Source organism: Furipterus horrens, unplaced genomic scaffold (genome assembly GCF_987537825.1).
Source record: "Furipterus horrens unplaced genomic scaffold, mFurHor1.1.pri manual_scaffold_4, whole genome shotgun sequence".
In the NCBI taxonomy this organism is placed as follows: domain Eukaryota; kingdom Metazoa; phylum Chordata; class Mammalia; order Chiroptera; family Furipteridae; genus Furipterus; species Furipterus horrens.
In genome coordinates, this window is record NW_028327174.1 from 86,314,832 (window position 1) to 86,339,861 (window position 25,030).

The window sequence follows — 25,030 nt, forward strand, 5'->3', positions numbered from 1 at the left end:
TGCAGAATAGACAGGGAATATAGAGAAGAGTTTATACGTATGACCCTTGGACATGGACTGAGGAGGGTGGGACTGCTGGAGGGAAGGGGGAAACTGGGTGGAGGGGAGTAAAGGGAAAAGAAATTAGGATAACTGTAACAGCATAATCAATCGTCGTTGTCGTCGGCAGCCGCATAATCAATAAAACATACAAAAAACCCAAATATTTTATTTAAGCCATGAATTATTTTATTGTATTTTTCCCTTAATATTTAGTCCCCTTTTATCCCCCTCCCCCTTGTAATCACCACACTCTTGTCCATGTGCATGAATCCCTTTTCCTTTTTGCTCAATCCTCTCACCTATTACCCTCCCCCTACCTTAGCTGTCATCCTGCTATTTATGATCTGTCTCTGTTTCGCTTGTTAGTTCGGTTTGCTAATTAGATTCCACATATGAGTGAAATTATATGGTATTTGTCTTTCTCTACCTGGCATATTTAACTTAGCATAATATTCTCCAGGTCTATCCATACTGTTGCAAAGGGTAAAACTTTCTTCTTTTTTTAGAGCTTAGTTGTATTCCATTGTGTAAATGTCCCGTAGTTGTTTTATCCACTCATATACTGATGGACAACTTGGGCTGCCTCCATATCTTGGCAACTGTAAAAATGCTGTACTGAACATAGGGTACTTACATTCTTTCGAATTAGTGTTTTGGGTTCCTTCAGATATATTCTCAGAAGTGGGATTGCTGGGTCAAAAGACAGATCCATTTTTAATTTTTTGAGGTATCTCCATACTGCTTTCCACAGTGGCTGCACCAATCTGCATTCCCACCAACAGTACAGAAGGGTTCTCTATTCTCCACATCCTTGCCAGCATTTGTTGTCTGTTGATTTATTTATGATAGCCATTCTGATAGGTGTGAGATGGTATCTTGTGGTTTTAATTTGCATCTATCTGATGTTTAGTGATGTTGAGCATCTGTTCATATGCCTATTGGCCATCTGTATGTTCTGTTTGAGGAAGTGTCAATTCAGGTCCTTTGCCCATTTTTTAATTGGGTTCGTTTGTTTTTGATGTTGAGTTTTGTAAGTTCTTCACGAATTTTGGATATTAATCCCTTATCAGCAGTATCAGTGAATATGTTGTTCCATTCTGCAGGTTGTCGTTTTATTTTGTTGATGTTTTCCTTTGTGCAAAAACTTTTTAGTTTGATATAGTCCCATTTGTTTATATTTTCTTTTGTTTCCTTTTCCTGGGGAGCTGTATCTGATAAAATGTTGCTACAAGCTATGTCCAAGATTTTGCTGCCTATGATTTTCTTCTATGATTTTTATGGTTTTGGGCCTAACATTTGTCTTTAATTCATTTTGAATGTATTCTTACATGTTGTAAGAAGGTGGTTTAGTTTGATCTTTCTGCATCTGTCCAATTTTCCCAACAACATTTATTGAATAAACTATCTTTAGCCCATTGTATGTGCTTGCTTCCTTCTTGGAATATTAATTGACTATAAGGGCCGTACCCTTATTTCTGGGCTCTCTATTCTGTTCCTTTGATCTATGTGTCTGTTTTTATGCCAGTACCGTTCTGTTTTGGTTACTATGGCTTTATAGTATAGTATATTTTGATATTAGGTAGCATGATTCCTCCAACTTTGTTCTCCTTTCTCAGGATCACTGTTGCTCTGCAGGGCCTTTTGTGGTTCTACATCAATTTTTGAAACATTTGTTCTAGTTCTGTGAAATACATCCAATTTGTACTTCTTAACCCTTTCATGTTTTTCACCATGCCTCCCAATGCTGCTGCCTTTTGGCAACCATCAATCTGTTCTCTGTATCTATGAGTCTGTTTCTGTGTTGTTTATTTATTTATATTGTTGTTTAGGTTCCACATATAAGTAAAATCATATGGCATTTATCTTTCTCTGATTGACTTACTACACTTAACATAATACCCTCTAGCAAATGGTAAGATTTAATTCCTTTTTATGGCCAAGTCATGTTTTGTTCAGGTATATGTACCACAGCTTTTTTATCCACTAATATATTGATGGGCACTTGGTTGCTTCCATATCTTGACTGTTGTAAATAATGCTGCAAGGAATATAAAGGTGCATGTATTCTTTCAAATTAGCATTTTGGGCTTCTTCAAGTATATACCCAGCAGTGGAATTGCAGGGTCATAAGGTAAGTTCCACTTTTAATTTTTTAGTGGACACTCTGTACTGTTTTACATAGTGGCTTCACCAATCTGCATTCCCATTAGCTGTGCACAAGGCTTTTCTTTTCTCCACATCCTCACCAACACTTTTTGTTGATTTATTGATATAGCCATTCTGATAGGTGTAAGGTGATATCTCATTGTGGTTTTAACTTGATTTCTCTGATATTTGGTGATGTTGAACATCTTTTCATATGTCTGTTGGCCATTTGTATGTCTTCTTTGGAGAAGTGTCTATTCAGGTCCTCTGCCCACTTTTAACCTTGCAGAGGTCACAGCTAATCTGAGAGATACAAACTCTTTTCTTAAATATTGTTATATACATCAGGTGCATAGTTTCAAGTTCCTGACTTGTTTCACATTTGTACATGATTAATGTTAAGCCATAACATTTTAAGCCACATAACACGTGTTTCATAAGGATGTGTGATATTCAATAGTAAATTTTATCTTAGAGATACTGCAAACTTCAAAGTCAGTGTTGTGTGTTTTTTAAATTTATTTACTGCTGAAAATGGAAACATTTAGCAATTCAATAATCCAAGTTGGAGAACTTCAACAAATGCTGCTTGAGTCACTTGTCAAAATATTTTTGCAAGTGTTATGAAAAGTATTTATGCCTTGAGCACAGCAGTGTTGTTTGTGATGATTGTTACAAACATTTTGCAAAGCCAACTATTGAATATTCTGATTAATTAATGTTAAAAGACATTTTTGCTTGTTTTTTAGCAATATCCATTTTTCATTATTTAAAAGAAAACTTTTATTCTTTATGTTTCAGTTTCTTTGTTCAATAATTTCTATATTGTAAGTGAAAATAAGTAATAAATCATGTATTTCATTATATAAACAATAAATGCAAATTCGCAAATTTTTTGATTTTTTTTTTTTTTTTTTTGCATTTCAGCACATACTAGTAATGAATGTACCTCTCAAATACATGTGACCTACACTGTAATATTTTGACCGTGATCGCCACAGGGTTAATTAGATCGTTTGGGGGTTTTTTGGTGTTGGGTTGTATGAGTTCTTTGTAAATTTTAGATATTAACCCCTTACTACATATGTCATTGGCGAATATGTTCTCCCATTCAGTGAGTTGTCTTTTTGTTTTGTGGGGTTTTTTTATACTAAGTATTTATTCATATGCTGCCGCCAATGTATATAAAATAATCATCCTTGTGAAATAGAAATTCATGAAAATTCAGAGAGGTAGATGTTAAGGACTGACAAAAGCAGAAGTTTGTATGGTGTAGCACGTGTTACAGGGATCAGCTTTTTGTACAGGCTCCAAATTTAGCTCTCTTTGAATATTCACTGGTTCATGAGAAGTGGTTTAGAACACCTTCAAAGATTCATATCACTACAAAAAGGAACAGACTTTCTGAGGTCTGAAAGGATTGGTACTTGAAAATACTCCAGTCAGCAGAGGGTCATGTTGAGCGTTCTGCAGACAGAATTGTTTCAAATTCTGCAGCTGCCTGGGAAACCTTCACGCAGTTGAGCTGGGCCTCCAGCGGGAGGTGTTGAGTCACTTTCTTCATAGCAGTGACACTGGAGGAACCAGACATGGTGCACACGAAAGCTGGGCCGATTTGTCGGTAATGGGTCAGTCAGTTGGTCATAGGTCCGCAGGGTGAGACCGCGGGGCTGTTTTGTTGAGTGGATATTCTTTGCTCTGTAAAAACTTATGAGTTTGACGTAGTCCCATTTGTTTTTCTTTTGTTTCCCTTGCCCGAGGAAATAATATCATATGTCTGTTGGTCATCTGTATGTCCTCTTTGGAGAAGTGTCTGTTCTGGTCCTTTGTTCATTTTTAACCCTGCAGAGGTCACAGCTGATCTGAGAGATGACATACAAACTCTTCTAAGAGCAATGTCAGAAGTTTTACTGCCTGTGTTTTCTCTACGGGTTTTATGGTTTTGTGACTTATATTTAAATCTTTAATCCATTTTGAGCTTATTGAATATGGTGTAAGAAGATGGTCTAGTTTCATATTTGTCATGTATCTGTCCAATATTCCCAACACTATTTATTGAAAAGACTGCTTTACCCCATTGTATGTTCTTGCCTCCTTTGTCAAATACTGATTTATCATATAGGTGTGGGCTTATTTCTGGGTTCTCTATTCTGTTATGTGAATGTTTTTATGCTAGTACCAGGCTGTACTAGAGCCTTGTAGTACAGTTTGATATCAGGTAGCATTATACCTCCAGCTGTATTCCTCTTTAATAAGGTTGCTAAGGCTATTCACGGTCTTTTGTGGTTCCATAAATTTTTGGATTATCTCCTCTATTTCTATGAAATACACTTGTTATTTTGATAGGAATTGAATTGAATATATAGTTTGCTTTGGGTAGTATCAACATATTAATGATGTTAATTCTTTATATACATGAGCATGGTATATGCTTTCATTTATTTGTATACTCTTCAATTTCTTTCTTCAGTGTATAAATTTGCAAGTACTGGTTTTTACCTTATTGATTAATTTTTTCCTAGGTATTTTTGGATACAATCATGAATGGGATTGTCTTCAAGTTTGGTGTATAATAAAGCAATTGATTTACTGAATATTTATTTTGTATCCTGCTATTTTACTGAATTCATTTATCAGTTTAGTAGTTTTTTTTTAGAATCTTCAGGGTTCTTTATATACGTCATCATGTCATCTGCAAATAATGACAGTATTACTTCTTCGTTTCCATTTGAGTGCCTTTTATTTCTTCTGTCTTATTGCAGTGGCTTAAGACTTACAGTACTATGTTGAATAAGAGCAGTGAACATGGATATCCCTGTCTTGTTCTGACCTTAAGGGAAACATCTTTAGTTTTTCCCCATATCATATATGACCTTTAAATATTGAGGTATGTTCCTCTATTCCTACTTTGCTGAGAGTTTTTATCATAAATGGGTGCTGGATTTTGTTAAATTATTTTTCTACATCTATTGATATGATCATATGAATTTTATGTTTCATTTTTTTATGTGCTGTATCATGTTAATTGATTTGTGGCTGTTGTACCAACCTTGCATCCCAGGAATAAATCCCCCTTGATCAAGGTGTATGATTTTTTAATGTATTGGTGAATTCAGTTTGCTAATATTTTGTTGAGGATTTTCGCATCTATGTTCATCAGGGATATGCTCCTATAATTTTCTTTCTTTGTAGTGTCTTTATATGGTTTTGGAATTAGGATAATGCTGGTATTATAAAATGAGTTCAGGAGTCTTCCCTCCTCTTCAGTTGTTTTTAATAGCTTGATAATGATAGGTGTTAGTTCTTGAAATATTTGGTAAAATTCACCTGTGAAGTCATCTGGTTCAGGACTTGGATTTGTTAGTATTATAGTTTTTTTATTACTGCTTTAATTTCATTGGTTTCCATCAGTCTGTTTAGATTTTGTTTCTTTTGCATCAATCTTGGAATATTGTATATTTATAGGAATTTAAACATTCTTCCTGATTGTACAGTTTGGTTGCATATAATTGTTTGTAATGTCTTTAAATAATCCTTTGTATTTCTGTGGTGTCAGGTTTGTGTTCTCTTTCATTTCTAATTTTATTATTTTGATCCTTTATCTTTGTTTCTTGATTAGTCTGGTTAAAATTTTATCAATCTTGTTTATCTTTTCAAAGGATCATACTTGAAATTATTGACCTTTTATATTGTTTTTGTTTTCATTTTTAGACTATTTCACTTATTTGTATTCCGATCTCTAGTATTTCTTTCTTGCTGCTCACTTTGGAATTCATTTGCTGTTCTTTTTCTAGTACCTTTAGGTATAAGGTTAGATTGTTTCAGATTTTTCTTATTTATTGAGGTAGGCCTGTAATGCTATGAATTTTCCTATTAGGACTGCTTTTGCTATGTCCCATAGACTTTGGGTTGTTGGGTTTTCATTTTCATTTGTCTCAAGTATCTTTCGATTTCTTCCTTGATTCCATTGTGACACCATTAATTGTGTAGTAACATTATTTAGCCTTCATCTGTTTGTGTGTTTTTCATTATTTTTCTTGAAGTAATTGATTTCCAGTTTCATACCACTGAGGTTGGAGAAGATGCTTGAGAGGATTTCAGTCTTCTTAAATTAATTGAGACTTGTTTTGTGTCCTAACATGTGCTCTTGAAAAGAAAGTATTTCTGATACTTTGGGGTGACCTGCTCTGAAAATACAGGTTAAATATATCTGGTCTAGTGTATCATGTAAGGCTTCTGTTTTCTTGTTGATTTTTTATCTGGAAGGTCTGTTCATTTATGTCAATGGAGTGTTAGAATTCCCTGCTATGACTGTATTACTGTCGATGTCTCTCTCTTTTTAAAAATATATTTTTTATTTTATTTATTTTTAGAGAGAGGGGAAGGTAGGGAGAAAGAGAGGGAGAGAAACATCAATGTGTGGTTGCTTCTCACATGCCCCGAACCAGAGACCTGGCCTGGCATGTGCCCTGACTGGGAATCAAACCAGAGACGCCTTGGTTTGCAGACCAGCACTCAAGCCATTGAGCCACACCAGCCAGTGCTTTTGTCTCTCTTTATGTCTGTCAAGATTTGCTCTATGTATTTTTGTGCTCCTATGTTAGGTGCATAAATGTTTAAAAGGTTATATCCTCTTGTCAGATGGATCCCTTTATCATTCTGGAATGTCCTTATGTCTCTTATAGCCTTTGTTTTAAAGTCTCTTTTGTCATATAAGTATTGGGACCCCAGCTCTTTTTTTTGTTTCCCTTTATATGAAAAATTTTTTTCCATTCCTTTACTTTCAGTCTTTGTGTGTGTCTTTCATTCTGAGGTGGGTCTCGTAGACAGCATATATATGTGTCTAGTTTTCTCATCCATTCAGCTACCCTTTGTCTTTTGATTGGAGCATTTAATTTATTTACATTTACGACGATTGTTGATAGGTACATATTTATTGCCATTTTATTCTTTATAACTATGCTTCTCTTTCTTTTCTTTCTTCTTCTTAAAGAAGAAGAAATACCGATTAGGTGGCAATGAACTCCTTTAGTTTTTTTGTTTTTGTTTTCTTCTTGTCTGGGAAGTTCTTTGTTTCTGCTTCAATTTTAAATGATAGCCTTGCTGGATGAAGTAGTCTTGGTTGTAGGTCCTTGCTTTCCATCACTTTGACTATTTCAATTCTGTTTAACTTTTTGAAAAATTGCCAAATTGTTTTTCGTGGGAGCTGTACCTTGTTACATTTCTATTTATAGTCGATACAGATAAGGATTTTTCTACATCCTCCACAACACTTGTTATTTTTCTTTTTTAAAATTATAGCTATTTTGCCCTGGCTGCTGTGGCTCAGTGAATTGAGCACTGGACTGCAAACCAAAAGGGTCACTGGTTCAATTCCCAGTCAGGACACAAGCCTGGGTTGCAGGCCAGGTCCCCAGTTGGAGGAGCACAAGAGACAACCGCACATTGATGTTTCTTTCCTTCTCTTTCTCCTCCTCTCTTTCTCCCTCTCTTTTCCTCTCTCTAAAAAAATTTAAACTAAATAATAGCTATTTTAAGTGTATGAAATGGTATCTCATTATGGATTTGATTTGCATTTCCCTGATGGCTAGTATTGTTGAGCACAGCTTTTTGTGTGCTTATTTATTGGCCATTTGTATATTTCTCTGGAGAAATATCTTTTCCAGTTCTTTGTCAATTTATAATTATATTATTTAGTTGGTTGAATTTATTTTTCCTTTATTTTTTTATTTTATTTTTTGGTTTTTCAATTACACTTGTCCCATTTTTCCCCCATTGCTCCCCCCAACCCAGCCCACCCCTTCTCCCACAATCATATCCCTCCCCGTTGTGCATATCCATGAGTCATTTATACACATTCCTTGACTAGATCCTTCCCTTACTTATCCCCCTTCTCTCTCTCCCCCCTCCCCCCTATTGACTACTATTCTACTCTTTGTCCTATTTAGTTCATTTGTGCTGTTCTTTAGTTTCCTGTATTAGGTGATATCATATGATATTTTGCTTTCTTTGCCTGGCTTATTTCACTAAGCATAATTCTCTCTGGTTCCATCCATGTTGTCGCAAATGGCAGGAGTTCCTTCTTTCTTTCTGCTACATAGTATTCCATTGTGTAAATGTACCACAGTTTTTTGATCCACTCATCTACAGATGGGCACTTAGGCTGTTTCCAGCACTTGGCTATTGTAAACAGGGCTGCTATGAACATAGGGGTGCATACGTTTTTTTGAATTAGGGTTTTATTTTTTTTTCGTGTATAATTCTAGCAATGGAATCGCTGGTTCAAAAGGCAGTTCCATTTTTAGTTTTTTGAGGTAATTCCATACTGTTTTCCATAGTGGCTGCACTAGTCTGCATTCCCACCAACAGTGCAGTAGGGTACCCGTTTTTCCACATCCTCGCCAGCATTTGTTGTTTGTTGATTTGTTGATGATGGCCATTCTGACAGGTGTAAAGTGGTATGTCATTGCGGTTTTTATTTGCATCTCTCTGATGGCCAATGATGTTGAGCATTTTTTCATGTGTCTATGGACCTTCTGTATGTCCTCTTCGGAGAAGTGTTTGTTCAGGTCCTTTGACCATTTTTTAATTAGGTTGTTTGTTTTCTTGATGTTGAGTCTTATAAGCTCTTTATATATTTTGGAGATCAGTCCCCTGTCTGTGATATCATTGGCAAATATGTTTTCCCATATGGTTGGTTTCCTTTTCATCTTGCTGATGATTTCTTTTGCTGAGCACAAACTCATTAGTTTGATGTAGTCCCATTTGTTTATTTTTTCCTTTCTTTCTCTTGCCTTAGGAGATGTATCCGTGAAGATACTGTTACATGGGATATCCGAAATTTTCCTGCCTATGTTTTCCTCTAGGACTTTTATGGTATCACGGCTTACATTTAAGTCTTTGATCCATCTTGAGTTTATTCTTGTGTGTGGTGTAAGTTGATGATCTAGTTTCATTTTTTTGCACGTCCCTGTCCAGTTCTCCCAGCACTACGTGTTAAAGAGGCTCTTCTCACTCCATTTTATGTTCCTTCCTCCTTTTATCAAATATTAGTTTACCATAGAGGCCTGTGTTTATTTCTGGGCTCTCTATTCTGTTCCACTGATCTATATGTCTGTTCTTATGCCAGTACCAGACTGTTTGGATCACAGTGGCTTTGTAGTATTGTTTGTTGTCTGGTATCATGATTCCTCCTGCTCTGTTCTTTTGTTTCAAGATTGCTTTTGCTATTCAGGGTCTTTTTAGGTTCCATATGAATTTTTGGAGTATTTGTTCTAGGTCAGTGAAATATGTCATTGGTATTTTAATAGGGATTGCATTGAATCTGTAAATTGCTTTGGGTAGTATGGCCATTTTGATGATGTTGATTCTTCCCATCCAAGAACATGGTATTTGCTTCCATTTATTTGTATCTTCCTTAATTTCTTTCTTCAATGTTGCATAATTCTCACTGTACAGGTCTTTTATCTCTTTGGTTAAGTTTATTCGTAGGTACTGTATTTTTCTTGTTGCTATAGTAATGGTATTTTTTTTTTTGTCTCTGTCTCCGATATTTTATTGTTGGTGTACAGAAATGCCTGAGATTTCTGTATATTTATTCTGTACCCTGCTATTTTGCCAAATTCACTTATTATATCGAGTAGTCTTTTAGTGGAGTTTATAGGGTTTTCTAGGTATACTATCATTTCATCTGCATATAATGATAGTGTTATTTCTTCTTTCCCAATTTGGATGCCTTTTATTTCTTTTTCTTGTCTGATTGCTGTGGCTCGGACTTCCAACACTGTGTTGAATAGAAGTGGAGAGAGTGTACAGCCTTGTCTAGTTCCTGATTTCAGGGGGAATGCTTTCAGTTTTTGTCCATTGAGTATGATGTTGGCTTCAGGCTTCTCATATATAGCCTTGATTATGTTAAGGTATGCTCCCTCTATTCCCATTTTGCTGAGTGTTTCTATCATAAATGGGTGTTACACTTTATCAAATGCTTTTTCTGCATCTATTGATATGATCATGTGATTTTTGTCTTTCATTTTGTTTAGGTGATATATTTATTGATTTGCGAATATTAAACCATCCTTGCATTCCTGGGATGAATCCCACTGATCGTGGTGAATGGTCTTTTTGATGTATTGCTGGATCCTGTTTGCCAATATTTTGTAGAGAATTTTAGCATCTATGTTCATCAGTGATATTGGCTTGTAGTTTTTTTTCTTTGTGGTGTCTTGACCTGGTTATGGGATTAGGGTAATACTGGCTTCATAGAAAGAGTTTGGGATTTTTCCTTCTCCTTGGATTTTTTGGAATAGTTTGAGGAGCGTAGGAGTTAGTTCTTCCCTAAATGTTTTGTAAAATTCGCCTGTGAAGCCATCCGTCCCAGGGCTTTTGTGTGCAGGGAGATTTTTGATTACTGTTTCAATTTTCTTCTTTGTTATTGGTCTGTTGAGACTTTCTACTTCTTCTTGATTCAGTTTTGGAAGGTTATATGTTTCTAGAAATTTGTCCATTTCTTCTACGTTGTTAAATTTCTTGCCATACAGTTGTTTGTAGTAATTTCTTACAATTGTTTGTATTTCTGTTATATCAGTTGTGATTTCTCCTCCTTCATTTATGATTTTGTTTATTTGGGTCTTCTCTCTTATTTTCTTGATGAGACTGGCTAGAGGCTTGTCGATTTTGTTGATTTTTTAAAAGAACCAGCTCCTAGTTTTGTTGATCTTTTGGATTGTTTGTTTGGTCTCTATGTCATTTAATTCTGCTTTAATCTTGATGATTTCCTTCCTTCTTCTTGCCCTAGGCTTTGTTGTTGTTGTTCTAGTTCTTGTAGCTTTAGGATTAGATTTTTTATTTGAGATTCTTCTATTCTTTTCTGATATGCCTGTATTGCTATGAACTTGCCTCTTAGGACTGCTTTTGCTGTGTCCCATAGGTTTTGGGCTGTTGTGTGTTCATTGTCATTAGTTTCTAGAAATTTCTTGATTTCTTCTTTGATGTCATTGTTAACCCATTCATTATTTAATAGCGTATTATTCATTCTCCATGAGTTTGGATGTCTTTGATTTTTTTTCTCTGAGGTTGATTTTTAGTTTCAAGGCATTGTGGTCTGAAAAGATGCTTGATAGGATTTCAATTTTCTTGAATTTGTTGAGACTTGTTTTGTGTCCTATTATGTGGTCTGTCTTTGAAAATGTCCCATGTGCATTTGAAAAGAATATATATTTTGCTTCTTTGGGGTGAAAAGTTCTATATATATCAGTTTAGTGTGCTGCTCAATGCCTGTATATCCTTGGTGTTTCTTTGCTTCGAAGATCTGTCTATTGTTGATAATGGTGTGTTGAAGTCCCCTACTATGAGTGTGTTGTTGTTAATATCCTTCTTGTGGTCTTCTAGTGTTTGCTTTATGTATTTGGGTGCTCCTATGTTGGGTGCATATATGTTTATCAGTCTTATTATCTTCTTGATGGATTGTTCCTTTAAGTATTATGAAATATCTTTGTTTTATTTGGTTGGGTTTTAAAGTTCTTTATGCATTATGGATATGAATCCTTTATCAGATTTATCATTTTCAGATATTTTCTCTTTTTCTGTGTATTTGCCTTTGCTTTGTCTCAATAGCATTATTGATCCATAAGTGTTTTTAATTTGATAAAGTCCAGTTTATCTCTATTTTTTCTGTTTTTGCTTTTGGTGTCATATGCAAGAAACTGTTGGTAAATCTAATATCATGACACTTTCCCCCTATTTTCTTCTTAGAGTTTTATAATTTTAGCTCTTACATTTGGGTCTCTGATTCATTTTGAGTTAATCTGTGTATGTGGTGGAAGGGAAAGGTCTAACTTCATTCTTTTACATGTATATAATCCAGTTTCTCCAGCACCATTTGATGCAAAGATGGTCTTGGCATACTTGTCAAAACTCGGTTGACCATTTAGGCTTTATTCTGAGCTCTTAATTTTATTCCATTGATCTGTCTATGCTTAGGCCAAGTAACACACTGTTTTGATTACTGTAGCTTCATAGTAAGTTTTGAAATCAGGATATGTAAGCCCTCCAACTTTGTTTTTTTAAAGATTGCTTTGACAATTTCATGTTCCTTGAGACTCCATGTAACTTTTAGGATGGGTCTTCTTTAATTCTTTCGATAGTGTTGTGGAGATAACAATTCCGCAGGTTTTCTTGGTTTTTTTATTTTTATTTTTTTTTAAGTATATTTTCTTGAATATGTTGTTAGAGTATCACAATTTTTTTCCCCTTTGCTCCCCTCTGCCCAGTAACACCCTTCCTTCAAGCGTTCCCACCCTGCTTAGTTCATGTCCATGGGTTGTGCATATAAGTTTGTTGGCTTCACCCTTTCCTATATTATTCATAACTTCCCTGTGTGTATTTTGTACCAACCAATTATGTTTCTTAATCCCTGCACCATTTACCTATTCCTTCCCCTATCCCCTCCCAGCTGATAACCCTCCAGATGATCCCCATACCTATGATTCTGTTCCTATTCTGGTTTGCTTAGTTGGGTTTTGTTTTTATTTTTTAGATTAGTTTTTGATGTGAGTTTGTTATTTTAATGTTCATAATTTTAATCTTTTTTTTCTTTAGTAAGTCCCTTTGACATTTCATATAATAATAGTTTGGTGATGATGAGTTTCTTAAGCTTTACCTTGTCTGGGAGGCACTTTATCTGCCCTTCCATTCTAAGTGATAGCTTTGCTGGATAGAGTAATCTCGGTTGTAGGTCCTTGCTTTTCATCATCTTGAATACTTCTTGCCAGTTTCTTCTTGCCTGCAAAGCTTCTTTTGAGAAATCAGCTGAAAGTCTTATAGGCACCCCTTCGTTGGTAACTCTCCTGCTTTTCTCTTGCTGCTTTTAAGAGTCTCTCTTTATCTTGAACCTTTGGCATTTTAATTATGATGTGTCTTCTTGTGGCCCTCCTTGGGGCTAACTTGTTTGGGACTTTCTGTGCTTCCTGGATTTCTATGTATATTTCCTTCGCCAAATTTGGGGGGTTTTCCTTCGTTGTTTTTTCACAGAAGTTTTCGATTTCTTGCTCTTTCTCTTCTCCTCTGGCACCCCTATGATCCAGATGTTGACACGTTTACAGTTGTCCCAGAGGTTCCTAAGCCTCTCCTCGGTTTTTTCAATTCTTGTTTCTTCATTCTGTACTGCTTGACTATTTCTTTTTTTCTTATGTTCCAAGTCATTGATTTGAACCCCCGTTTCCTTCACCACTAGTTTTGTGGAGATTTTCCTTCATTTCATTTAGCATAGCTTTCACTTCTTCCCTTATGCATTTGCCATACTTAAGGATATCTGTCAAGTCTGTGAGCATCTTTACCACCAGTGTTTTGAACTCTACCTCTATTAGGTTGGCTATCTTCTCGTTTGTTAGGTTGGCTATCTCTTCATCACTTAGTTCTCTCATTGGAACCCTGATCCATTCCCCCTTTTTGGGCCATACTTTTCTGTCTCCTGAATTTGACAGGCTCCTGTGTGTGTTTGCCTCTGTGTCTTAGATAGAGCTGTCGCTGTTGTTGTGTTGTAAGGGGCAAAGCCTTACGTATTCGTCAGTAAAAGGCGACCCATTTCACCACATTATAGCCCTGTATGTGGGGGAGGTGTCTGAGAGGGAACAGTGCCGCTTGCTCAGCAGTCACCCCTTTTTCAGGCACTTTTACCATTTTTGTATATGGGACTGGTGCCTCTCTAGCTATTGCCCTGGCTGTCATTCCCAGAGTGGGTGGATCTGTGGACGTTCTAGGACCCTGGGGGCCCTTTCAACAGGAGGACTCTGCTGAGAGACCAGCAGTTTCTTCCTCCACCCAACCCCTGCAGGTTTGCACAGTCAGAAGCAATGAGACTTGATTTTCCCCAACAATGGGACAGTGAGCTCTGTGGTCTGGTCAGGAGCTGGGACTGCTCCCCAGGTGTCCCTCCCTACTTTTTTTAAAAATATGCTTTATTGATTATGCTGTTACTTTTGTTCCAATTTCTTTTCCCTTTGTTCCACTCCACCCAGTGACCGCCCCCCCCCCTTAGTCCATGCCCATTGGTTGTGCATATAGTTCTTAGCATCTTCCTTTCAACTCCACTCCCTCCTACTATGGTTCTTAATTCCTGTAGCATCTCCCACCTTTTCCCCTCTTCCCCCTCCTCACTGACCTCTCCCCAAAATGTTCCCCATTCCTATAATTCTTTGCCCACTCTCGTTGCCTACTTAGTTTACCTATGTTTTGATTCCCTAGCTTGTGTTGTTGGTTGTTGTGATACAGTTTTCATTGTAATGTTCATAGTTTTGATCCTCTTTCTTCTAAACAAGTCCCTTTAACATTTCATATAACAGTGGTTTGGATCTGATGAACTCCTTCAGTTTTACTTTGTCCTGAAAGCACTTTCTCTGCCCTTCTATTCTGAATGACAGTTTCACTGGATAGAGTAATCGTGGTTGTAGGTTTTTGCTCTTCATTACTTTGAATATTTCTTGCCAGTCCCTTCTTGCCTGCAGAGCTTCTTTTGAGAAATCAGCTGATAGTCTTATTGGGTCCCCTTTGTACATAATTCTCTTCTTCTCTCTTGCTGCTTTTAAGTTCTCTCTTTACCCTTAATTTTTGTTTATTTGTTTGTTTATTTTATTTTTAGAGAGAGAGCAAAAGGAGAAAGAGAGGGAGATAAACATCACTGTGTGATTGCCTCTCACTCACTCCCCCACCTGGGGACCTGATGTGCAATCTAGTAATGTGTCCTGACTGGGAATCGAACCAGTGATACTTGGCTCGCAGGCCGACGCTCAATCCACTGAGCCACAGCCGCCAGGTCTTACCGTTAATTTTTGACATTTTCATTATATTGTGTCTTGGCGTGGTTCTCCCTGGGTCTAGTTTTTTTGGAACTCTCTGTGCTTCCTGGACCTGTAAGTCTATTTTCTTCCCCAAGTTAGGGAAGTTCTGTTTCATTACTTTTTCACATAACTTTTCAATTTCTAGTTCTTCTTCTTCACCTTCTATCAACCCTATGATTTGGATGTTGGCCCACTTATAGCTGTTCCATAGGTTTCTGAGCCTCTCCTCATTTTCCTCACTTTTCATTTCCTCTTTCTGCACTGGTTGACTGTTTGTTCTTTCCCTATGTTCTGATTTGTTGATTTGATCCCTGTTTTCTTCCCCTCACCACTAGTTTCATATGTGTTTTTGTTCCTTTCAGCTGGACTAGCCTTAATTCCTTTTCCATCTTGTTTAAGATCTGCTGTTAGGTCTGTAAGCATTTTATAACCAAAGCTCTGAACTGTGCCTCAGAAAGATTTCCTATCTGCTACTCATTTGATTAGATATTTGCTGTCTTGTCAGCTATGTCACCAGGATCTCTATCATGACCTGTGCCACCCTGACAGTTTTGTGTTTACCTTTGCTTTCTGGGAAGGGGCTGTCACACCTCCTATGCTATAGTGGGTGGAACCCCCTGCACTCATCACAACATGGCAACCGTTCCCACCATGCTGTGGTGTTTCCTGTGGGGGCAGTGTCCAAGATGGATTCCTGCCGTTCACTCCACTGAGAGACCGGAAGCCTCCTTCTCTGTCCCCACCCACTCCAGGCCTCACAGTCCAAGGCAATGGCGGTCTGCCTTCCCTGGTTTTGGAATCACAAACTGACTGGTCTGGTCTGCAGTTGGGGGTGCTCCCCAGGCGTTTCTCAACTCCCCTTAAATACAGGTGTCTGTGCTTACCACCGCCCCGCCACCATTGCCTCTGCTGCCGCCACCAGCACAGCTTAACCCGTCCACCCTGGCTTCACCCCTTCTGCCAGTCCAGATGAGCACCACTTGTTTATAAGTTCATACGTTGGGCTTCTATGTAGCTTTATGTTCTGGAACTTCTGGTTATTTCTAGTTTTGTGGTAGTTGTATTCCTTCTTAGTTGTGGAGGGTGATGGAGTGTGTCAGTATAGGCCTTCATCTTGGCCAGAAGTCTCCTCCCTCCTTTTTAAAACATGTAGCTGCGCTTTCTGCCAGCCTGCCACTGCTGTCGCCCCTGCCACCACCACATCATATCCTCTCCGCCCCTTCTTCACCCCTCCCACCTGCCTGGATGAGTATTTCCTCATTTCTTTGTTTGTTGGACTTCCATGCAGATAGGTTTTCTGGAACTTCTGGTTGTCTCTAGTCCTGAGGTAGCTGTGTTCCCTCTTAGCTGTGGAGGGAAATGCAGCATGTCTGTCTAGGCCTCCATCTTGGCCGGAAGTCCTATTTATTCTTAATTATATATTTTTTAGTATATTCCTTTAAAAATTCCATTGTAAAAGCAATTGTTTTCTTGATTTCTTTTTCAGATTGCACATTACTGCTGTTTAGAAACATAAGTGGGTTTTTTTTGTCTTTATCTTATATCTTCAATTTACTGAATTTGTTTATTCTAACACATTTGAATGTGCGTGTTGCTGTCTGTGTCTCTTGTGTAATTTTTAGGGTTTTCTACATATAAGATTATGTCATCTACAAAGAGAAATGATTTTATTCCTTTTTTTCTGATTGTAATACCTTTTTTTTCAATTTGTTGCCTAATAGATCTGGCTAGAAATTCCAGCATCAATACCAGTAGGAAAAACGGGCATCCTTGTCTTATCTCTTAGGGGAAAAACACTTGTCTTTCTCCACTAAATATATTATATTATCTGTGAGGTTTTCATATATGGCCTATATCATGGTGAGGAAAGTATTGAATTACTTTTATCATGCAAGGATTTCGGTTTTGTTAAATACTTTCTCTGAATCAATTATTTTCCCTGAATTTTGTTAATAGTGTATTGTATTTTTGTTTTATTTTTCTATTTTGAACCATCATTGCATTCCCCCCAGATCATGATATCTGATCCTTTTAATATGATGTTGATTTTGGTTGGTTAGTATTTTGTGGAGGATTTTTTGGATCAGTGTTCATAAGTGATATTGTCTATATCTTGTCATATAGTGTCTTCATATGGCTTTGGTATCAGGTTATGTTGGCCTGTTAAACAAGTTAGGATGAGTTTCTCCCTGTTCAATTTTTTGGAATAGTTGAAGAAGGAAAATTGTTAATTTTTTAAACTTTTGATGGATTTCACTAATGAAGCCATCTGGTCCAGGGCTATTCTGTTTGGGGAGGTTTTTGATGACTGGTTCAAGTTCCTTTTTGTGTATAAGTCTGCTCAGATTTTGTATATCATTATCATTCACTCTTGGTAGGTGTGTGTTTATAGTCATAGTAGACTCTTACAATCATTTCATTTCTTAAAATCAGTAGTAATGTGCCCACTTTCTTTCTGATTTTCCTAATTTTAGTCTTCTTTTCCCTTAGTCAATCTAGTTGAAGACTTATCAATTTTGTTGATCTTTCCAAAAACCAAGTTTTTGTTCTGTCAATTTTCTTTATTCTGTATTTTCTATTCATGTCAACATTTTTTTTAATTCTTTTTATTGTTTTTCTATTTCAGTTGTCCCACTTTTTCCCCCATTGCTCCCCCCCAACCCAGCCCACTCCTTCTCCCACAGTCAATCCTCACCCCGATGTCCATGTCCATGGGTTATTTATACCAGTTCCTTTGTTAACGCTTTCCCTACTTACCCCCGTTCTCCCCCCTACCCCCGGTAACTGTTACTCTGTTTCTTGTTTACATGCCTCTGGTTCAATTTTGCTCATTTGTTTATGTTGTTCTTTAATTTCCTGTATCAGGTGATATCATATGGTATTTTTCTTTCATTGCCTGGCTTATTTTGCTAAGCATAATTATTTCTAGTTCCATTCATGTTTTCACAAATGGCAGGAGTTCCTTCTTTCTTTCTGCTACATAGTATCTTATTGTGTAAATGTACCACAGTTTTTTAACCCACTCATCTACAGATGGGTACTTAGGCTGTTTCCAGCACTTGGGTATTGTAAATAGTACTGCTATGAACATAGGGGTGCATAAATTCTTTTGAATTGGGGTTTCAAGATCCTTCGGGTATAATCCTAGCAGTGGAATCACTGGGTCAAAAGGCAGTTCCATTTTTAGTTTTTTGAGGAAATTTCATACTGTTTTCCATAGTGGCTGCACCAGTCTGCATTCCCACCAGCAGTGCACTATGGTTCCCATTTCTCCACACCCTCGCCAGCACTTGTTTGTTGATTTGTTGATGATGGCCATTCTCACTGGTGTGAAGTGGTATCTCATTGTGGTTTTTATTTGCATCTCTCTGATGGCTAGTGATGTTGAGCCTCCTTTCATATGCCTATGGACCCTGTGTATACCCTCCTTGGAGAAGTGTTGTTCAGGTCCTTTGCCCATTTTTTAATTGGGCTGTCTTCTTGGTGTTGAGACATGTAAGTTTTTAATAGATTTTGGAGATCAGTCCCTTGTCTGAGGTATCATTGGCATATATGTTTTCCCATATGGTTGGTTCCCTTTTCATCTTACTGATGTTTTCTTTTGCTGAGCAGAAACTCTTTAGTTTGATGTAGTCCCAGTTGTTTATGCTTTCCTTTATTTCCCTTGCCTTAGGAGATGTATCAGTGAAAATATTGCTACGTGGGATATCTCAAATTTTCCTGCCTGTGTTTTCTTCTAGGACTTCTGCGGTATCATATCTTACATTTAAGTCTTTTATCCATCTTGAGTTTATTCTGGTATGTGGTGTAAGTTGGTGATCTAGTTACATTTTTTTGCAGTTCTCCCAGCACCATTTGTTGAAGAGGTTCTTCTCACTCCATTTTATGTTCCTCCCCCCTTTCTCGAATATTAGTTGACCATATAGACCAGGGTTTATTTTTGGGCTCTCTATTCTCTTCCATTGGTCTAGATGTCTGTTCTCATGTCAATATTCTAATCTTTATTATTCTCTTCCTTCTGCTAGTTTTGTGTTTAATTTACTCTGTTTCCTTAAAGTGATAGTTGTTTGTGATCTTCCTTTATATTCCTCTTTTTTTTTTCCACTGTATGCATTACAGCTGTAAAGTTCCCTCTTAGTACTACCTTTGCTACATCACATAAGCTTGGTATGTCATGTTTTCATTATGTGTCTCAAGATATTTTCTTATTTCCCATGATTTCTTCTTTGACTCATATTTGTGAAAATTCCAGTATTCCTTGTTATTCCTAGTTTCCTTCAATTTGGCTAGGAAAGGTACTTTGTATGATTTCAGTCTCTGAAAATTTATTAAGACTGGTTTTGTGATCTAACATATCTTCATGTGGCTCTGGTATGCTCTAGCATGCTTTCATTTATTCCTGAAAGACTCTCTTTAGGGTTTCTTAAAAGGTAGGTTTAGTGTTAGTGAACTTCCTTACTTTTATTTATCTGTAAATGGTTTAATTTCTCCCTCATATTTGAAATACAGTTTATTTCAGCCCTATAGCAATATCTTCCCAATGTCTTCTGGCCTCTCAAGGTTCCTATTGAGAAATGAGCTGATAATATTATTGCTAATTCTGTATACATGACAAGTCACTTCTCTCTTGCTGCTGTGAAGATTCTCTCTTTGTCTTTGGCTATTGATGGTTTGATTAATATGAACCTCAGTGTATAGCTCTTTGGGTTTATCTTACTTGGGATTTGTTGAGTGTATTAATTTCCTGGAGCTGCTATAACAAAATACCACAAGTTGGGATGGTTCAAGGAAAACAATTTTATTGTCTCAGAATTCTGAAATCTAGTCTAAGATTAACATTTTGGCAAGGTTGTTTCCTTCTGAGATCTGAGGAAAAAATCTGTTCCATGTCTCTACCCTAGATTTTGGTGGCAAACTTTAGCACTCATTGGCTTCTGTTGCACCATTCTAGTCTCTTTGCCTTCTTCACCTGGAATTCTCTTTAGGTGCTTGTCTGTTTCTTTTCTTTTTTTTTTTTTTAAAGCACACCAGTCATTTTGAATTGGGTCCCACATCGACTTCATTTTAAATATGATAACTTGATGACCTGTGTCAAAACCCTGACTTCTAATAGGTCTCTAAGGTCACATTCTGAAGTCCTGGAGAGTTAGAGCTCCAACATACTTTGGGAGGGGGGACACAATTCAACTCATAACCGTCCACCCTCTGCTCTATCAAAAATTAATTTTCTCCCCACATTGCAAAATACATTCACCCCATCTTAACATTTCAAAAAGTCTTAATCATTCCATATCACCTCAATTGAAAGTTCCAGGTCTTTTCATCTAAATCAAATATAGGTAAGAATTGATTATCACTCAAACTACTGCAAAATTTGTTTTCCTCTCTGAATCAATGACACCAGACAAGTCTAAAACCTGGCAGGTCAAATTCTACTAGATTCCTATGACTTGAAAATAATCCTCTTTGTCCTTTAGTCCCACTGGGGTGGTGGCCCTGTCACCCAGCTCTGGTAGTAGCCTCACCCATTGGAATTGAGGAGTTGTCTTCACCCTTTGGAACCCAGAAGGAGGCCTCACCCTCAGAACAGCAGAAAATAGTCTCTCAGTCCTGTGTCCTCTGGGCCTCTGGTGGCAGTGGCAGATACACCAGTCTGAACCACCTTCAGAGTTGTTCTTCTGTTTCTTGAAAGATAGCACATTTCATGGCCAATACCTGTATCAGCTCACTTTCTGCCTATAGAATCCCACATGTCTTAACAACCCTTTTTTGTTCCTATCTCTGTCCCCTTTAGTTTAAGCTGGCATTGTTTCTGCTGAGATGGTTGATTGGATCGAGATGGTTGATTGGATCTACAGCTCACAAACCTGTAATTGAGCAAATAATGTCCAGCCATACCTTTGCTGTTTTCTCCAGAGTATTCTTTCTCATATTTTGCAGTATGAATAGTCTTGAGAATTTTCTAAATCTTCAAGTTCTGGTTCCTGTATGTTTAACAATTCCTTCTTCGAAATATCTGTGTCCTCTCACAGAAGCAGCAAGGAGAAATAAAACTGTACTTCAACACTTTGCTTAGCAGTCTTCTCAGTTCAATATCCAAAGTTTTATGTTCCATCCAACAGAACACAATTCAGCCCAGTTCTCTACCACTTTATAACAAAGATTACATTTCCTCTCGTTTCCAATAACATGTTCCTCACTTCTGAAATCTCACCAGAAGCACATTTAATGTTCATTTTTCTACCAACAGCCTTTTCAAGGTAATCTGTATTTGTTCTATCACCTCACAACTCTTCTTTCTCTACCCATTACCCAATTCCAAAGTCACTCCCACATTTTAGGTAGTTGTTATAGCAGCGTCCTACTTTACAGAACCAAAATCTGCGTTCATTTCCTAGGACTGCCATAACAAAGTTCCACAAATTAAGTGGCTTAAGCAACATAAATTTGTTGTCTCGTGGTTCTGGATCCAGAAGTACAAGATTAAATTGTCAGTAGGATTGGTTCCTTCTAAAGGCTGTGAGTGAGAATTTATTCCGTGCTTTTCTACTAACTTATGGTGATTATCTGGAAATTTTTGGTGCTCCATGGCTTCTGCTTCACCACAGTCTTTGCCTTCATGTCTTCGTGCATTCTCCTGGGTGTTTGTCTCTGCCCAAATTTACTTTTTTTAATAAGGGCACCAATTGTATTTGATTATAGCCCTCTGTGTGACCTCATTTTAACTTGATTATCTCTGTAAAGACCTTTTCTCTAATTAAGATCACACTCTGAGCTACAGGGTTATGACTCCAACATTTTTTTTTTCTTGAGAAACAAAATTCAACCCGTAAAATTGAGCTGCTTGGATTCATCAGTTCATGTGTTTTATCAAATTTGAGAAGTTTTGACCATTATTTTTAAAATAATCTTTCTGTTGCTTTCTTTCTTCTCCTCTGGAACTCCCATACTGTGTATATTGGTGTGTTTAATAGTGTTCCACAACCCCTTTGTTATCTTGTTCACTTCATTTCATTTCTGCTCCTCCCTGAATGACTTCAATGGTTGTATCTTCATTGATTCTTATGCCTGTTCAAATCTGTTCTTAAACCTTCTGATATATATATATATATATTTATATATTTATTTTATTTATTTATTTATTTATTTATTTCAGCTGTAAGTACTTTTTAGCTCCACAATTTCTGTTTGGTTCCTTTTTATTTTTTTTAAATTTATTGTTGTTCTATTACAATTGTCCCATTTTTCCCCCATTGCTCTCTCCTGCCCTGACTCCCCATCCCTTCTCCCATAGTCAGTCCCCACCCTGTTGTTTATATCCATGGGTCTTTTGTACTAGTTCCTTGACTAAACTATCCCCCTTCTACTCCCCTTCTTTTCCTCTCCCCAACCCCAGTCACTGACAGAGTGTTCCTTATTTCCATGCCTCTGGTACTATTCTGCTCATTTGTTTATTTTCTTCATTGGGTTCCTGTATTAGGTGAGATCATATGGTATTTCTTTTTCCACCTGGCTTGTTTCACTAACCATAATACTCTCCATTTCCATCCATGCTGTTGCAAATGGTAGGAGTTCCTTCTTTCTTTCTACTTCATAGTATTCCATTGTGTAAATGTACCACAGTTTTCTGATCCATTTATCTACTGATGGGCACTTAGGCTGTTCCCAGCATTTGGCTATTGTAAATAGTGCTGCTGTGAACATAGGGGTGCATAGGATTTTTTGGAATTCGTGTTTCAGGATTCTTCAGTTATAATCTTAGCAGTGGAATCAAAGGATCAAAAGACATTTCCATTTTTAGTTTTTTGAAGAACTTCCATAATGTTTTCCATAGTGGCTGCACCATCTGCATCCCACCAACATTGCACTAGGGTTCCCTTTTCTCCACATCCTCGCCAGAAGTTGTTGTTTGTTGATTTGTTAATGATGGCCATTCTGACCACTGTGAGGTGGCATCTCACTGTGATTTTAATTTGAATCTCTCTGATGGCTAGTGATGTTGAGCATCCTTTTATATACCTATGGGCCCTCTGTCCTCCTCGGAGAAGTGTCTGTTCAGGTCCTTTGCCCGTTTTTTAATTTGTCCTTCTGTCTGACATTGAGTCATATAAGTTCTTCATATATTTTGGAGAACAAATCCTTGTCTGAGAGATCATTCATCAATATGTTTTCCCATGTCGCTGGTTCCCTTTTCATTTTGCTGATGTTTTCTTTAGCTGAGCAGAAAAACTTTAATTTGATGTAGCCCTAGTTGTTCTTTATTTCCCTTGTCCTACAAGATATATTTATGAAAATGTTGCTGTGTGGGATATCTGAAATACTACTGTCTATGTTTTCCTCTAGGACTTATATGGCTTGTGTTTAACTCTTATCCATTTTGAGTTTATTATGGTGTATTGTGTAAGTTGGTGGTCTAGTTTAATGTTTTTGCATGTCCTTGTCCAGTTCTCCCAACAACACTTGTTGAAGAGGCTGTTTTCACTCCATTTTATGCTCCTTCCTTTTTTGTCAAATATTAATTGACCATAGAGACCTAGGTTTATTTCTTGGCTCCCAATTATGTTCCATAGATCTATATGTCTGTTTTTATGCCAGTACCAGACTTTTGATTACCATAGCCTTGTAATATAGTTTGATATCAGGTGTTGTGATTCCTCCTACTTTGTTCTTCTCAAGATTGCTGAGACTATTCGGGGTTGTTTTTGGTTCAATATAAATTTTTGAAATATTCTCTACTGTTCAATATGTTATTGGTATTTTAATAGGGATTGCATTGAATCTATAAATTGCTTTGGTTAGTATGGACTTTTTAATTATGTTAATTCTTCCCATCCATGAACTTGGTATATGTCTCCATTTATTTGTATCTTTCTTAATTTCTTTTTTAACTGTTCTGTAGTTTTCCCAGTAGACTTCTTTTACCTCCTTGGTTAAGTTTATTCCTAAGTACTTTATTTTTCTTGTTGCTATAGTAAATGGGATTTTTTTCTAGTTTTTATATCTGATATTTCATTGTTGGTGTACAAAAATGCCTTTGATTTTTGGTTATTGACTTTGTACCCTACTATTTTGCCAAATTCACTTATTAGGTAGAGTAGTTTTTAAGTAAAACTTACAGTTTTCTATGTATACTACAATGTCATCTGGAAAAAATGACAGCTTTAGTTACCCTTTTCAAATTTGGGTGCCTTTTATTTATTATTATTCTCTGATTGCTGTGGCTAGAACTTCCAAAACAATGTTGAATAGAAGTGGAGAGAAGGGACACCCTTGTCTTGTGCCTGATCTTAAGGGGAAAGCTTTTACTTTTTCCTCATTGACTATGATGTTGGCTGCAGGTTTCTCATATATGGCCTTTATTGTGTTGAAGTATGCTCCTCTATTCCCAGTTTGCTGAGCACTTTTATCATAAATGGATGCTGCGCTTCATCAAATGTTTTTTCAGCATCTATTGATATGGTCATGTGATTTTTCTCTTTCATTTCATTTATGTGCTATATATATTAATTGATGCATCCTTGCATCCCAGGAATGAATCCCAGTTGATCATTGTGTATAATCTTTCTAATTTATTTCTAGATCTGGTTTACCAATATTTTGTTGAGGATTTTAGCATCTTTGTTCATCAGTGATATTGTCCTATAGTTTTCTTTCATTGCTGTGTCTTGACTTGGTTTTGGGATTAGGACAATACCAGCCTCAAGAAAAGAGTTGGGGAGTCTTCCCTCTTCTTGAAGTTTTTGGAATACTTTGAGGAGGATAGGAGTTAGCTCTTCCCAAAATCTTTGGTAAATTCAACTGGGAAGCCATCCAGTACAGGGCTTTTGTGTGCCAGGAATTTTTTTTTTCTTCTTGATCTTTTTTTAAAAATATGCTTTATTGTTTATGCTATTACAGCTGTCCCAATTTCTTTTCCCTCTGTTACCCTCCACCCAGTGACCCACCTCCCTCCGGTTGTCCCCCCCCACCTTAGTCCATGCCCATTGGTTGTGCATATAGTTCTTCTCAAC

At 37.0% G+C, this 25,030-nt stretch overlaps 1 protein-coding gene and 1 pseudogene across 1 annotated transcript in view; one reads left to right on the forward strand and one right to left on the reverse strand.

Annotated features, from left to right (window-relative positions):
• Window positions 1–25,030, forward strand: part of RNF17 (ring finger protein 17) — a 159,730-nt gene that overhangs the window by 45,730 nt on the left and 88,970 nt on the right. The gene's annotated exons all lie outside the window — the stretch shown is intronic.
• Window positions 3,571–3,778, reverse strand: LOC150012348 (guanine nucleotide-binding protein G(I)/G(S)/G(O) subunit gamma-5 pseudogene; annotated as a pseudogene).